The sequence below is a fragment of the Hibiscus syriacus genome, unplaced genomic scaffold, assembly GCF_006381635.1.
Source record: "Hibiscus syriacus cultivar Baekdansim isolate YM2019G1 unplaced genomic scaffold, ASM638163v2 tig00111022_pilon, whole genome shotgun sequence".
Classification (NCBI taxonomy): domain Eukaryota; kingdom Viridiplantae; phylum Streptophyta; class Magnoliopsida; order Malvales; family Malvaceae; genus Hibiscus; species Hibiscus syriacus.
The window spans coordinates 4,211,159-4,224,163 of NW_024062956.1; the positions used below are offsets into that span (position 1 = coordinate 4,211,159).

Genomic DNA, 13,005 nt, shown 5'->3' on the forward strand with positions numbered 1-13,005 from the left:
AAACCAAACAAGCAAATACATCCAAAATGGAATGAATGCTTTCAAAATAATGGTGGACCTCGTATAGTGGTGAAATTAAATAATTGATTCTTGATATCAAGTATTTAAAAATGTGTGCCACTAAAACTAAAAAAAATAGCCTAGGTGCTCATCTCAAGGTTTTAAAAATTAAATATGCACAACATAGATGAAATTTAAATATTGATGAAAAATATACCGATTATATTAAGGAAAAAAATATGTATAATATAATATGGTCGAATTGAAACAAATAATATTTTAATAATAACATGACTAAAATAGGATATTTAAAAATTTAGTGGTTAAATTGAACATAACCAAAAATATTATAACAATATAAATCAATGACTAAGATACAATAATTACGAACATTATAACTAAAGTCAAATAATAATATAACATATAATAGTGTGACTAAAATATAAATATTAAAAATAAAATACTTAAAACAAAATAAACATAACTTTAATTTATGACTTGAAAATAAGGATACAAATGCATAAGGACTAAAAAGAAACATGCAGAAAATTAAAAATCAAATGTATAAACAAACAGAAACTAATTACATTACCAGTTAGGACTGAAATTGAATTCGGATAAAGCATGGAGAAAAAATTAGAAATACAAAAATATTGATCTAAGGACTATAATATATAAAACTGAAATGTTAAAACTCAAAATAAGATAAATAAGACTTCATTTAATGACTATAAGGTATGGATACAAATCAACAGGGATTAAACGTGTGGTTATTCCATAAGCTAGGTGTATGGAACCTTACTATCCAAAACAGTACAATATCCTTGTGTATTTTCCCATTTGCTAAATCCCTAGGCCACATTCCTTTTCCTCTTTACTTCCCCTCTTGCCGTTTTACACTCTAGCTCATCACTTTTCCTTTCTTTCTCTTTCTAGCAGACAAGGCACAAGATGGAATTCACCATGGCCTTTGTCATAGGATCCGTTGAGGAGTTAAACGACACTCCCTACTCCCTACTCTTTCGGGGTTTTTTTTTTCTTTTCGATTTAAGGTAAGCTTTTCGAATGGATTTTTTTCAGTATTTTCTCACAGTTTTTTCTTTTTTTTTTCTTGTACTCTCCCCTCTCTAATTATTTTTCATATTATTTTCTGTTATTTGTGGGCAACTAAGTTATATTCGAAAACAATAAAAATGTATATCTATGTTGGTTTTTTTAATATATATATATATTTCCATACCCTAAGAGAATCAAAAAGAAATTTTACTCAACCTAATTGAACATGCAAGGTGAACAAATCAAAAGAAAAATGCATTAAAAATGATGAAAATAATAGGAAAAATAGTAAATAATTGATACCCTTGTTATTGCTTGAATATAGAGTTTACAGTGTGTCGTTTGCCAGGATTTTCCCCAATCCCTCTTTCAATCTTTTTTTTTTATTCGAATGCTCTCTGATATCTCCCCTTTTTTTTCTCTCTAATCCTCTGCCTATTTTATGGTTGATATCTCCACCTAATCTTAATGGATGCATCTGCATTTTTTTCGTTTTTGGTAGGATATTGACATGTTAGGTATGATTTAGGTGATATGCTTTTGACTTTGCTGATATTATTTGTTTGTTTTTGCTGTTCAGTGGCCGACATGGTGATGATGATGTTTCAACTTGCTCAGAGATGACTAGCCTTAGTGACTCGTCGGTAGAGAGGCTTGGTACTGTTATTGATCTGGGTCTGTTGGGTTGCTTATAATTGGACCACATTTGGCCTGCACAAAAATATAAATACACTTAATAATACTAATAATAATAATAATAATAATAATAATAATAATAATAATAATTTAATAATATTTTTTTATCTTTGACAAAAAAAAAATGGGTGTCTACAGAGGGTATTTCACAATTGCTAAAACCTTAAGCTTTTGGAATCCTTCAAGGAAGTCTAATCGCTCTCCCTCGTATGCATTTAGTAGTTCGAGATGTAAAAGATTAGGCAATGCTTGGATGTGAGGGAGAAAATCATCTCTCAATCTAGACCAACGTAATGCCAAACTTGTGAGGTTGTCGAGCGAGTTAAACCAGTGTGGTACCTTCTCCAGTTTCCCGACTAATAAAAGTACCCAAAGGTCAGGGGGAGCAGATTCAAGAGCGTCCATCTTCACTTGCTCATCTTCGTTACATGATTTCACCCATAAGGATTGAAGATGTGTCATTTTTGCTATGGCTGAGCATAAATATTTCTCATCAGCTTCCTTCACATTGGCAACTTGAATCTTTCTCAATTGTACCATCGTGCTGTGTTGTTTGATGAAATCGCCTTTTGCTTCCACAGTGGTCAAAACTTGTAAGTTGCTTAGCAAACAAATGTTGGATGGAACTACTGGGCCAAAAACATAATCAAATGCCATTGGGTTTACATTGAAACCATAAGCAACAAGGAATCGAAGATTTTTCAACTTCACAATTCCTGGAGGAAGCTCTTTGATTTGAGTCTCCTTCATAATTAGAGACTGTAAATTGTAAAGCTTGCCGATGGACTTCGGAAGCTCTTTCACTCTAGTTCTTGTCAGGTTAAGATATCTCAAATTGAATAAATTCATCAATTCATCTGGGAATTCCTCGATTGGAATGTCTTCCAAATCCAACACTCTCATCAATTTAAAACCAGAGGGCAGTCTATTGAAGGAAGATTTAGAGGTTTCTTCAACAGCAAAAACAAATAATGAACGAACCCGAGATAGTGCAATCTCGCTTGCAGCTTTCATCTCATTCTCCTTTGCTTCAATAGACCAACGACGGATTCCATCGTCTTCCACTTCTTCTTTCCCATCAGATTTGGCAACAAACTTTATGGATTTTGATATGGAAACAACAAACTCCCGCAAAATGTCGTGCATCTTCAATACTCCGGGCCTCCCTGATTCATTCCTCCTCTCAACTTGAAGCAAGCCTCTACAAATCAACTCGGATAGGTATTTCTCTGCAACATCTTCTGGAAGTGTTTCTTTTAGCGGTTCAATAAAGCCTTCAGCCATCCAAAGTCTAATGAGCCTTTTACGTTTAATCTCATAATCTTCTGGGAATATGCAACAATATAAGAAACATTGTTTAAGTGTGTAAGACAAATCATGGTAGCTAAGCAATGAAATATACTTGAGCCTTTCAAAATATGCATCATTTTCGCTTAGCTCCCGATTTAAGTTGTTATAAACTCCATCCCATTCAGCAATCGAGTTCTTGGAAGCCATCAAACCGCCCAAGGCCACAATAGCTAATGGCAAGCCTTGACATTTTGCAACCAGCTTTCTTGCTGAAGGTTCAAGATATGGTGGGCATTGTCCACCTTTGCAAACAAAAGCTTTCTTGCAAAAAAGAGTCATACTCTCTTCAAACGGTAAGTGTTTAAGAGGAAAGATGTGTTTTACAACTCCAAATTCAAAGGAAGCAACGTCGTCCTTCCGTGTAGTAAGCAAGATCCGGCTTCCATTCATATTGGCAGGAAGTGCTATGCTGATATCTTGCCATAAATTAGTGCTCCAAACATCATCAACCACAATTAGATACCTCCTTGGCTGCAAGAAGTTCACCAGTGCCTCCACCAAATCTCGATAACTCATGGAGTCTAGGTTGATCACTGGATCAATTTTTTCTTTTGCCTTGCCGTAGAGCTCTTTGATGATGCATTTGAATAGTTCTGTGACAATATATTGTTGTGAGACAGTGATCCAAGCACAACAATCAAATTGTTTCTTGACAACTTGTTTGTTGAAAGTGTTGGCGACGAGAGTTGTTTTACCTAGACCGCCCATCCCAACCACAGAAATCACGGTCCTTTGAAGCTCTTCATCCAACAGCCATCCCAGTAACTCATTTTGTGCCTTGTCGATTCCAACAAGATCGACATCTTTAAAAAAGAGAGTAGATTCACTCAGATTCTTCACCCAGTTGTTACGGTGATATTCTCCTGGGATTTGCTTATCAGATTTTCTTGATTCTGATCGAGAAATCGGATATCGTTGGTTTCTCTCTGCAATGCTTTTGATTCTTTTGTTGATATCTTGTAACTGGACAGCTATTTGATGCCTGAACAATAAAGTCTTGGGAAAATGAATAAGCTTCGAGAAAAACCTGGTGAGTTTACCCCTCCATTGTTGTTGCTTGTTGAAGTGGAACATGAATTCGTCGACCACGTCTTCAACTTCATAGGCAATGTCTCTGACGCTTGCGACCCATTATTTATCGGTTTCAGAGATGGGTACCACTCCTAGGCTTGTGTCAACATCTTCAAGGAAAGTTGTAATGGCCTTGGGCTCAAGCTTGATTTCATCCATTTCAGCTCCAACCTCTGTCAGCAAGGAGGCTTCCTTTTCTAAAACGGAGACGAGCTTGCCCGTTAACAGATCTAGAGAGCTTGATAACTCCATTGTTTCCAATTCTAGAGACAAAGGCTTGACCGTTATCAGATATTCTTTAATCTATGCAAATGAAAAACAAGTTGCCATGAAAAGTTCTGTTATCATACTCCAGTTATTGTATAATTGATAAATAAAAGTTAAAGCTAAGACATAAATAAACTATCATATTGATTATAATCACAAACCTTAAAGCATTCAGACTTGGACCGCTTGAATTCATAACTGTGGTTGGTTTGGCTGAGAAGGAAAAAAGAAGAAGAAGACTAATTATAGCGAGTTTTAGTTTAAAGTCAACTCACAGATTCTTTTGTGACTGGACGGCCACGATCGGTCTTCGGTAAGGATCATGGAAGTGATTTATTTATTTTAATCAATATGAAGGTGATTTCTTAGTATAATAAAGGGTAAACTACTCTCATATGAACTTTTATTAGCATAATAGTATTCGGAGAATATTAACTTTTGGGTAAGGTATACAGATAGTTCACCGACTATTAAAAATTATAAAATAATCACCTAAGTATTTATATATTTCAAAATTGTCATTTGTCGTTAAAAATATAACAGTTGTTTGAGCTGAACGTTAACCTGTTGATTGGGATATGATAAAATTATATTTTAATGATGTCTACAGGTACCGTCGTTGCTTTCAAACACTGTCTCGACGATATAATGTTTCAAGCACTGGCTCGATGACATAATGTAAATAGAAAGTCGATCCACAAAATACAACTCAAACAATTATGAGATCAAATTTTATCATATCTTAATCAACAATTTAACATCCAGTTCAGTTAACCGTCAATTTTTTTAACGGAAAAATATAAGTTTGAAACATATGAATAGTTGAATGGCAATTTTGTAACTTTTAATACTCGGGACCCAACAATACAATGACCTATAATAAGAAATCGTTTTATAACTTTTAATAGTCGAATAACTCAACAAAACAACAATTAAGGGACCATTTGTGTACTTTACCAACTTTTTTTTAACAAAAAAACTCTTACCCTCTCTCTCTCTCTCTCAATTCTCACTTTCAAAACTCAATTCTCCTCTTAATAAGAATTCCCACCAACCAATAACTTTCGAATTGGATCATAAATCGTCAATATGATCATCTCCTTTTTCACTGCATTAACCATAATAAATTACCACCTCATTTATACATCAATACAAATATATATGTATTCATTTTGAGAACTATAATTTACATGACACAAAAGTACTTTACATGCTTATAAGAGAGAACAAACCTAGGAAGTGTTGCGGAAAACGGCTATCGGATAGAGTAAAAACGCAACTGATAATTTGAGAAAATAAAAATGAAGATAAAATAGACAAAATTTATGTGGAAAATCCCTAAATAATATAGAGTAAAAACCACGGGCAATGGTAGAAGAATTTCACTATGAGAAAATAGGAATTATAACTTCTCTCGATCTACCAAGGAGAAAACAATGATAATTCTCTCTTGATAAAAAGGAGAAAACAACTCTCAATAAACTCTCTAAATTCTCTAGTATTGGAAGAAAGCTAGAATGCTTTGGGATGGTTTTGAAGCTAAATGAGCTAGGATATTTATAGTTGAAGCCTAAGGACTAATTTGTAAATACCCTAAAGTTTTGTAATACCCCAAAAATTTAGACAACGACTAAAATGAAAATTTGGAAAGTTTAATGGTCAGGGTCATTGAGCTCTTTAGATGCAACGGGCTCTTCAGGTTTCGTAGGTTAGGGACTCTTTGCACCATGCAATTGAGGGGCATCGACATTGGCAGAACGAGGTATTTCTACAGATGCCTCGACATCCTCATTCGGTGGCACGAGTATGTCAGGGAAGACATGAATGGTGAAGTTTGTGTGCGGTAGAAACTCCATCAAGGCACTGGTGAGAAATTCGTCTCGGCGTTTGGCATAGGCGAATTATGTCATCAGTTTGTCGAACAGCTTCCCGACATGCTCTTGAGTACGCTGGACCGCCTGCTCTAGGGCATCTGAATTTCCCTTGGCATGTGAAGATGGCGAAACGCGAGATGTGGAAGCCTCTTTCTCCTTCCCATTTGCTTCCTTCAAACCCAACAACATAGGGATTTTCGCTTTGGTAATTCCAACAATACCCGGTAAAATCTCATCAAATATTTCTTCAAGAACCTTCTTCTTTCAGCATAAGGCGGTGATGAGATTCGAAAATACCAAGGCACTCGCAGGTCGCTTTAGGCACAAATGAGCATATTCCACTATAATTTCCCTTACATCAATGGCTCGCCCGAATATGATCGAGTGAAGCAAAAGCATTCGCTGGCAGGACACAGTAGTATTGTGGGAAGTGGGCAAACGTTTGTGCTTCATAACATAGTTCCACAACTTCACCTGCGGGAGCAGCCTCTCCCGGTCAACGGTCTTGCGGCTCATTTGCTGATTGTTCCATTGGGTGTCAGGAAGATAGAGATCTTCTAGGATGCCTTGGTATGTTTCATTGTCAGCTTCTTATGCAAAAAGGGTATGGTGGTCTTTAGTACCCTGCAGTTTAAAGTAGCGATTAATGGTAGAAGGAGTAAAACGAATAGAAATACCATGAACCGTCATGGCTCAGTGATGTTGGATTAAAACTCCTTTACTAAGGTGGCGTTGTTGGCGGCGGGAAGCTTGGCAAATTTTTGCCACTTATGTTTGGTGACAATGTCGATAACCTCACTCCCTAAGGCAATATCTTCCTCCTTAAAGAAGATAAACCCCAACTCAAAAAAGACGCGACAATTTTCGTGGTGATGAAGCTGGCGCAGGAGGACGAGAATAGACCATTGTTCACAGAGAAAACAAATAAGAGTTGAAAAAGATTGGATCTTGCGACAGTTATGGTGGTTTCGGTAAAGAAGGGAAGAAGAAGAAGAAGATGAAAGAGAAAGAAGAAAAAGTTAAAGAGAAGAAAAAAAAATGAGAGGATAAGAACAAAAATAATATTTTGTGGGGGATAAAAAAGTGAAATAATGGGGTCTAGGCGGGAAGGAAACAAAAAACAAAAGTGAAAAATTTTAATCCTAAGTAAAAGTGAAAAAACAATTTCCCTCCTTTTACTATTCACTTTTGCCGCCCAAATTTTTATAAGCTTTCTCCATACTCTTCACATGCTGGTCATGTGGGAAGGCCCTTGCAAAAATAAAATAAAAAAAAAATTAATTAAAAATAAGAAGGACTAAAATAATGGTAATGTAAAAATTATTTATGCACAGGAGTAAATTTAAAATGTCATGACATCCTTAAGATGTTGAACCCGTATCAACGTCATGCAAGAGAAGTGCCGACTTGTCACACATAGGTGGAATTCATTGGTAAACCTTCAGGCGCTGACCATTGACTTTAAAAATGGACCCATCATCTATGTTCTTGATATCAACAGCGTCGTACAGGTAAACATGGTGGACTTCAAATGGTCCCGACCACCGTGACTTCAATTTGCCTGGGAAGAGTTTGAGCCTAGAGTTAAACAGTAGTACTTTCTGGCCCTCATGAAAATGCCGAGGCAAAAACATTTTGTCATGCCACTTCTTAGTCTTTTCCTTGTAGAGCTTGGCATTTTCATATGCTTGTGCTCGAAACTCCTCCATTTTATTTAAATCGAGTAATCTTTTTTCCCCAGCGAGTTACGCGTCAAAGTTTATCTTCTTGATTGCCCAGTATGCCTTGTGTTCTAGTTCAACTGGGAGGTGGCAAGCTTTTCCATATTCCATGTTGAAAGGTGACATTCCCATTGGTGTTTTGAATGACGTCCTATAGACCCAGAGAGCTTCATCAAGTTTTGGGGACCAGTCTTTCCTGCGAGGGTTCACCACCTTCTCAAGTATTTGCTTGACTTCTCGGTTGGAAACTTCAGCTTCCCATTAGTCTGTGGGTGATATACCGTGGCAATCTTATGTCGCACTCCGTATTTCTGTAATGCTTTGACAATTAACCTATTGTCAAAATGGGTGCCCTCGTCACTGATAATGGCCCTTGGTACTCCAAATCGAGTGAATAGGTTCTTGTGAAAGAACTTGAGCATCGTCTTTGAGTCATTCCTTGGTGTGGCAATCGCTTCAACCCACTTAGATACATAGTCCACCGCAAGCAAGATGTATAAATCTCCAAAGGAATATGGGAATGGTCCCATAAAATCAATGCCCCAAACGTCGAATAACTCTATCTCCAAAATATTTTGTAGCGGCATTTCATGTCGTCTGGAAATGTTTCCAGTGTGCTGGCATCTGCCGCACGCTTTGCAAAATTCGTGGGCATATTTAAATAGCGATGGCTAATAAAATCCCGATTGGAGGACCTTTGTAGTAGTCCTTGAACCTCCAAAATGTCCTCCACAGGTTGCGATGTGGCAATGGTATAAGATATTGCATTGCTCCTCTTCAGGGACACACCGTCTAATTATTTGATCGGCACATTGCTTGAACAAGTACGACTCATCCCAAAAATAGAACTTGGAATCATGCTGAAACTTCTTCTTGCCCTGGCTATTTAGTTCGTAAAGAAAAACACCACTAACAAGAAAATTAACGAGGTCAGCGTACCACAGAATTATCGTGGCATATAAAATTTTCTCGTTAGGGAATTCTTCTTTAATATCAACAATGTCATGGTATTCTGAAATGCTTTCTAGCCTATATAAATGGTCTGCAACCAGATTTTTAGTACATTTCCTATCAACTACCTCTAAGTCGAATTCTTGCAAGAGTAATATCCATCTAATCAGTCTAGGCTTGACATCTTTCTTGTTCACTAAATATTTTATAGCGGAGTGATTGGTGTGAACTATGACCTTTGTGCCTATCAAGTAAGGCCTAAACTTGTCAAATGCAAATACCAAGGCAAGTAATTCTTTCTCAGTGGTCGTGTAATTCAATTGTGCATCATTTAAAGTACGACTAGCATAATAAATCACATAAAAAATTTTACCTCTACGTTGCCCAAGCACAACTCCCACGGCAAAATCACTTGCGTCGTACATTAATTCAAACGGTATCTTCCAATCTGGGGGAACTACGATTGGTGCAGAGATAAGCCTTTGTTTCATCTCTTTAAATGTGCCATGGCATTTTTGATCGATCACAAATGGTTGGTTTTATTGCAGCAGGGTGCACAAGGGCTTGGATATTATAGAGAAGTCCTTGATGAATCTTCGATAAAATCCAACATGTCCAAGGAAACTCCAAATGCCCTTGACAGAGTTTGGCGGGGGTACCTTTTCGATCACCTCGATTTTGGCCTTGTCTACCTCAATGCCCTTTGTAGAAATCTTGTGGCTTAGAACAATGCCTTCTGTTACCATGAAGTGGCATTTTTCCTAGTTCAGCACGAGATCAGCCTCCTCGCACCACTTCAGTACCTTCGCTAAGTTGTCGAGGCATTTTTGAAAGTTGTCCCTAGAAACAAAAAAAATCATCCATGAAAATTTCAAGAAAGTCATCAACCATGTCAGAGAATATGGCTTGCATGCAGTACTGAAAAGTTGCTGGGGCATTACAGAGTCCAAAAGGCATTCTTCGGAAGGCATAAGTGCCATAGGGGCACGTGAATGTGGTCTTCTGGTGCGATGAAAATCTGGTTATACCCCGAGTAACCGTCCAAGAAATAATAAAATGCCTTACCAGTAAGTCAATCCAGCATCTTATCGATGAACGGCAAAGGGAAATGATCCTTCTTGGTGGCCTTGTTAAGCTTACGGTAGTCCATGCATATTCGACATCCGGTGACCGTGCGAGTAGGAATCAACTCATTGTCTTCACTCGTCACCACAGTCATGCATCCCTTCTTGGGCACATATTGAGCGAGACTCACCCACGAACTATCCCAAATGGGGTAAATTACTCCAGCATCGAGATTTGAGAATCTCTTTCATCACAACATGTTTCATGATTGGGTTCAATCTTCGTTGTGGCTCTATGGATTTGTCGTGACATTCTTCTAGCAAGATTTTGTGCATGCAGATTGTTGGACTTATTCCTTTTAGATCTACCATCATCCAACCTAACGTTTTCTTATACTGTGACAAAACACTTAACAAACTCGATTCTTGGTTAGGAGTGAGGGCAAAGGAAATAATCACAGGTAAAGTTTCATCACTACCCAGATAAGCATATTTAAGATGTTGTGGCAAATTCTTAAGTTCTAGGGTAGGAGCATGCTGTAATGAGGGCTTGGGAGGAACAAATTCTTCGAAATTAAGAGGTTCAAAACGCGTACCTGGGCTAGCTTTAAGGAAGCTAGCCTGCTGTTCCTCGGATGAAAAATCATTAGGCTCTCTGGCCGTTAAGTCTTCCACTATCCCCTCATCAGGTCCCAGCTGAATGAAATTATCCTGGCAAAATTGATTTGCTTCTTTTGTTATTACTGTATCCACTTCTAAAATGCTCTGACATTCTTCAGAATCATCCATGTACTTGAGAGATCGAAAGACATTCACAGTAACTTGTTGATCGACCACTCGCATGGTCAGCTCACCCCTCTCACAGTCGATGAGAATACGACCGGTAGCTAGGAAGGGTCTCCCCAAGATGATGGGTGATGTGGCATCAAATTCACAGTCCATAATCAAGAAATCGATAGGAAAATATGAATTTGTCAACCCGTACGATGACATCTTTAATCTGCCCTTCAGGACGCACATATGAACGATCGACTAATTGCAAAATGACAGATGTGGGTCTTGAATTTCCTATCCCAAGCTTTACGAAAATTGACTTAGGCATCAAGTTTACACTTGAGCCAAGGTCACACAATGTCTTCCCAACAAATTTGTCTCATATCGAACATGGGATGATAAAATTGCTCGGATCATGTCTCTTTGGTGGCAGCTTGCTTAAGGAAGAGCAAAATTCTTTTGCCGTGGTAATTGTGTTATACTGCTCAACCTTTCTCTTCTTGGTAACAATCTCTTTGAGAAATTTGGCATATGTCGGTATTTGTTCCATATACCAGATCATGTCCTCGTTATGTTTCTTTAGTCTTTGTGGAAAATGAGGTAGTTGTCTGGCTGCCTGTACTGATGGGGTGCGAACAGAAGTTGCCTTGACATTCTCATTTGCCCCCTCAGTTTCTTTACTTGACGACTCATCAGCCTTTTCCTCTTTCACTGGTGCTTCTCATTGCACTTCTTGATCAGCTTGTCTGGTTATAGGGGGTGAATTATCCTTCGATCTTCCCCCAAACTCGTCTTCATCATTAATTTGTGTACCACATCAGAGAGTTAGCATACTACAGTTTTCCTTGCCATGAGGTTTGGTTACTTCAGTGTCACTTGGTAAATGTCCTGGTCTGCGTTCTTGTAATACCGCTGTAATTTGACCAACATGACTCTCCAGCGCCCTTAATGATGAACTATGACTTTGAAGCAGGGCTCCTTGATTTTTGATGGAGGTCGCATGATCTTGTAGCATTGTCTTTGTTGTTGCAATGAAATCTTGTATTGTGGCTTCCAATGAACTGAGATTTGATGAAGATGACATTCCCTTGTTAGAATTATGCCATATCATATTCGATTGATAACCCTGAGAGTCATTGAAATTCTGCTGCCGAGCTGGTTGATGAGCATTGTTGTTTCCTTGATTTCCCCATGAAAACTTTGGATGTTAACGTCATCCAGGATTATATGTGTTGGAATAAGGGTTGTTGTTGTTGCCTCGATTGAAGTTGCCTACAAAGTTGATGGATTCTTGATTAGTCGGGCAGTCACTCTCATTGTGATTGTCGTGGCATAATAAACATGCTGAATAAACTGCCTTCACTTCTCTCACTTCACTTGGCCTTTGCAAATTCTTCAACATATTGGTAATAGAAGCAAGTTGGGCAGACACGTTATCCTTAGAATCTAGCTCGAACGCTCTATGAGATTTTCGCCTAACTCCAAGTCTTGTGGATGGAAACTGATAATCATTAGTGGCAATCTTATCAAGAATGTCAAATGCCTCTGCTGGTGATTTGTCAAGTAACGTCCCATTTGCTGAGGCATCTAGCATCATCCTTGTAGGTGTGTTTACTCCATTGTAGAACATCACCACTTGTGTCCAATCTTGAAAACCATGGTTTGAGCACTTACGAAGCAATGCCTTGTATCGATCCCAGTATTCATACATCATCGACTCGTCATCACCCTGACGGAAGGAAACAATGTCGTTCCTCAGTTGGGTATTCATATTCGGAGGATTTTACCGCAGTAATTTTTTTTGCATAGATCTGTCCATGACTCCATTGAACCCGTTGGAACGATACTCAACCACGCCCGTGCTCGGTCACGCAGAGAGTACGGAAACATCTTTAATTTCATAACATCTTCGTGCACCCCTTGTTGGCGAAAAGAATCGCACACCTCCAAGAAGTTACGAATATGCTGCCTGGCATCTTCATTTGGCATGCCTCCAAACTGTCCTATTGAATTTAACATATTAAACATGACAGGTTTGAGCTCGAAGTGGGCTGCCTAAATTTCTGGGGCCACTATTCCAGGATTTAAATCATCTAAGATTGAGTTGAAGTGATCACGAATAGCGTGAGGCCTGGCTGCATTCTCAGCATTTATATTTGCCCCGACATTCTGATCCTCCTC

At 38.2% G+C, this 13,005-nt stretch overlaps 1 protein-coding gene and 1 pseudogene across 1 annotated transcript in view; one reads left to right on the plus strand and one right to left on the minus strand.

The window, feature by feature from the left end:
- LOC120150310 (agamous-like MADS-box protein MADS4) overlaps positions 1-13,005 on the plus strand; it is a 100,649-nt gene that overhangs the window by 71,238 nt on the left and 16,406 nt on the right. The gene's annotated exons all lie outside the window — the stretch shown is intronic.
- LOC120150505 lies at positions 1,885-4,436 on the minus strand (annotated as a pseudogene).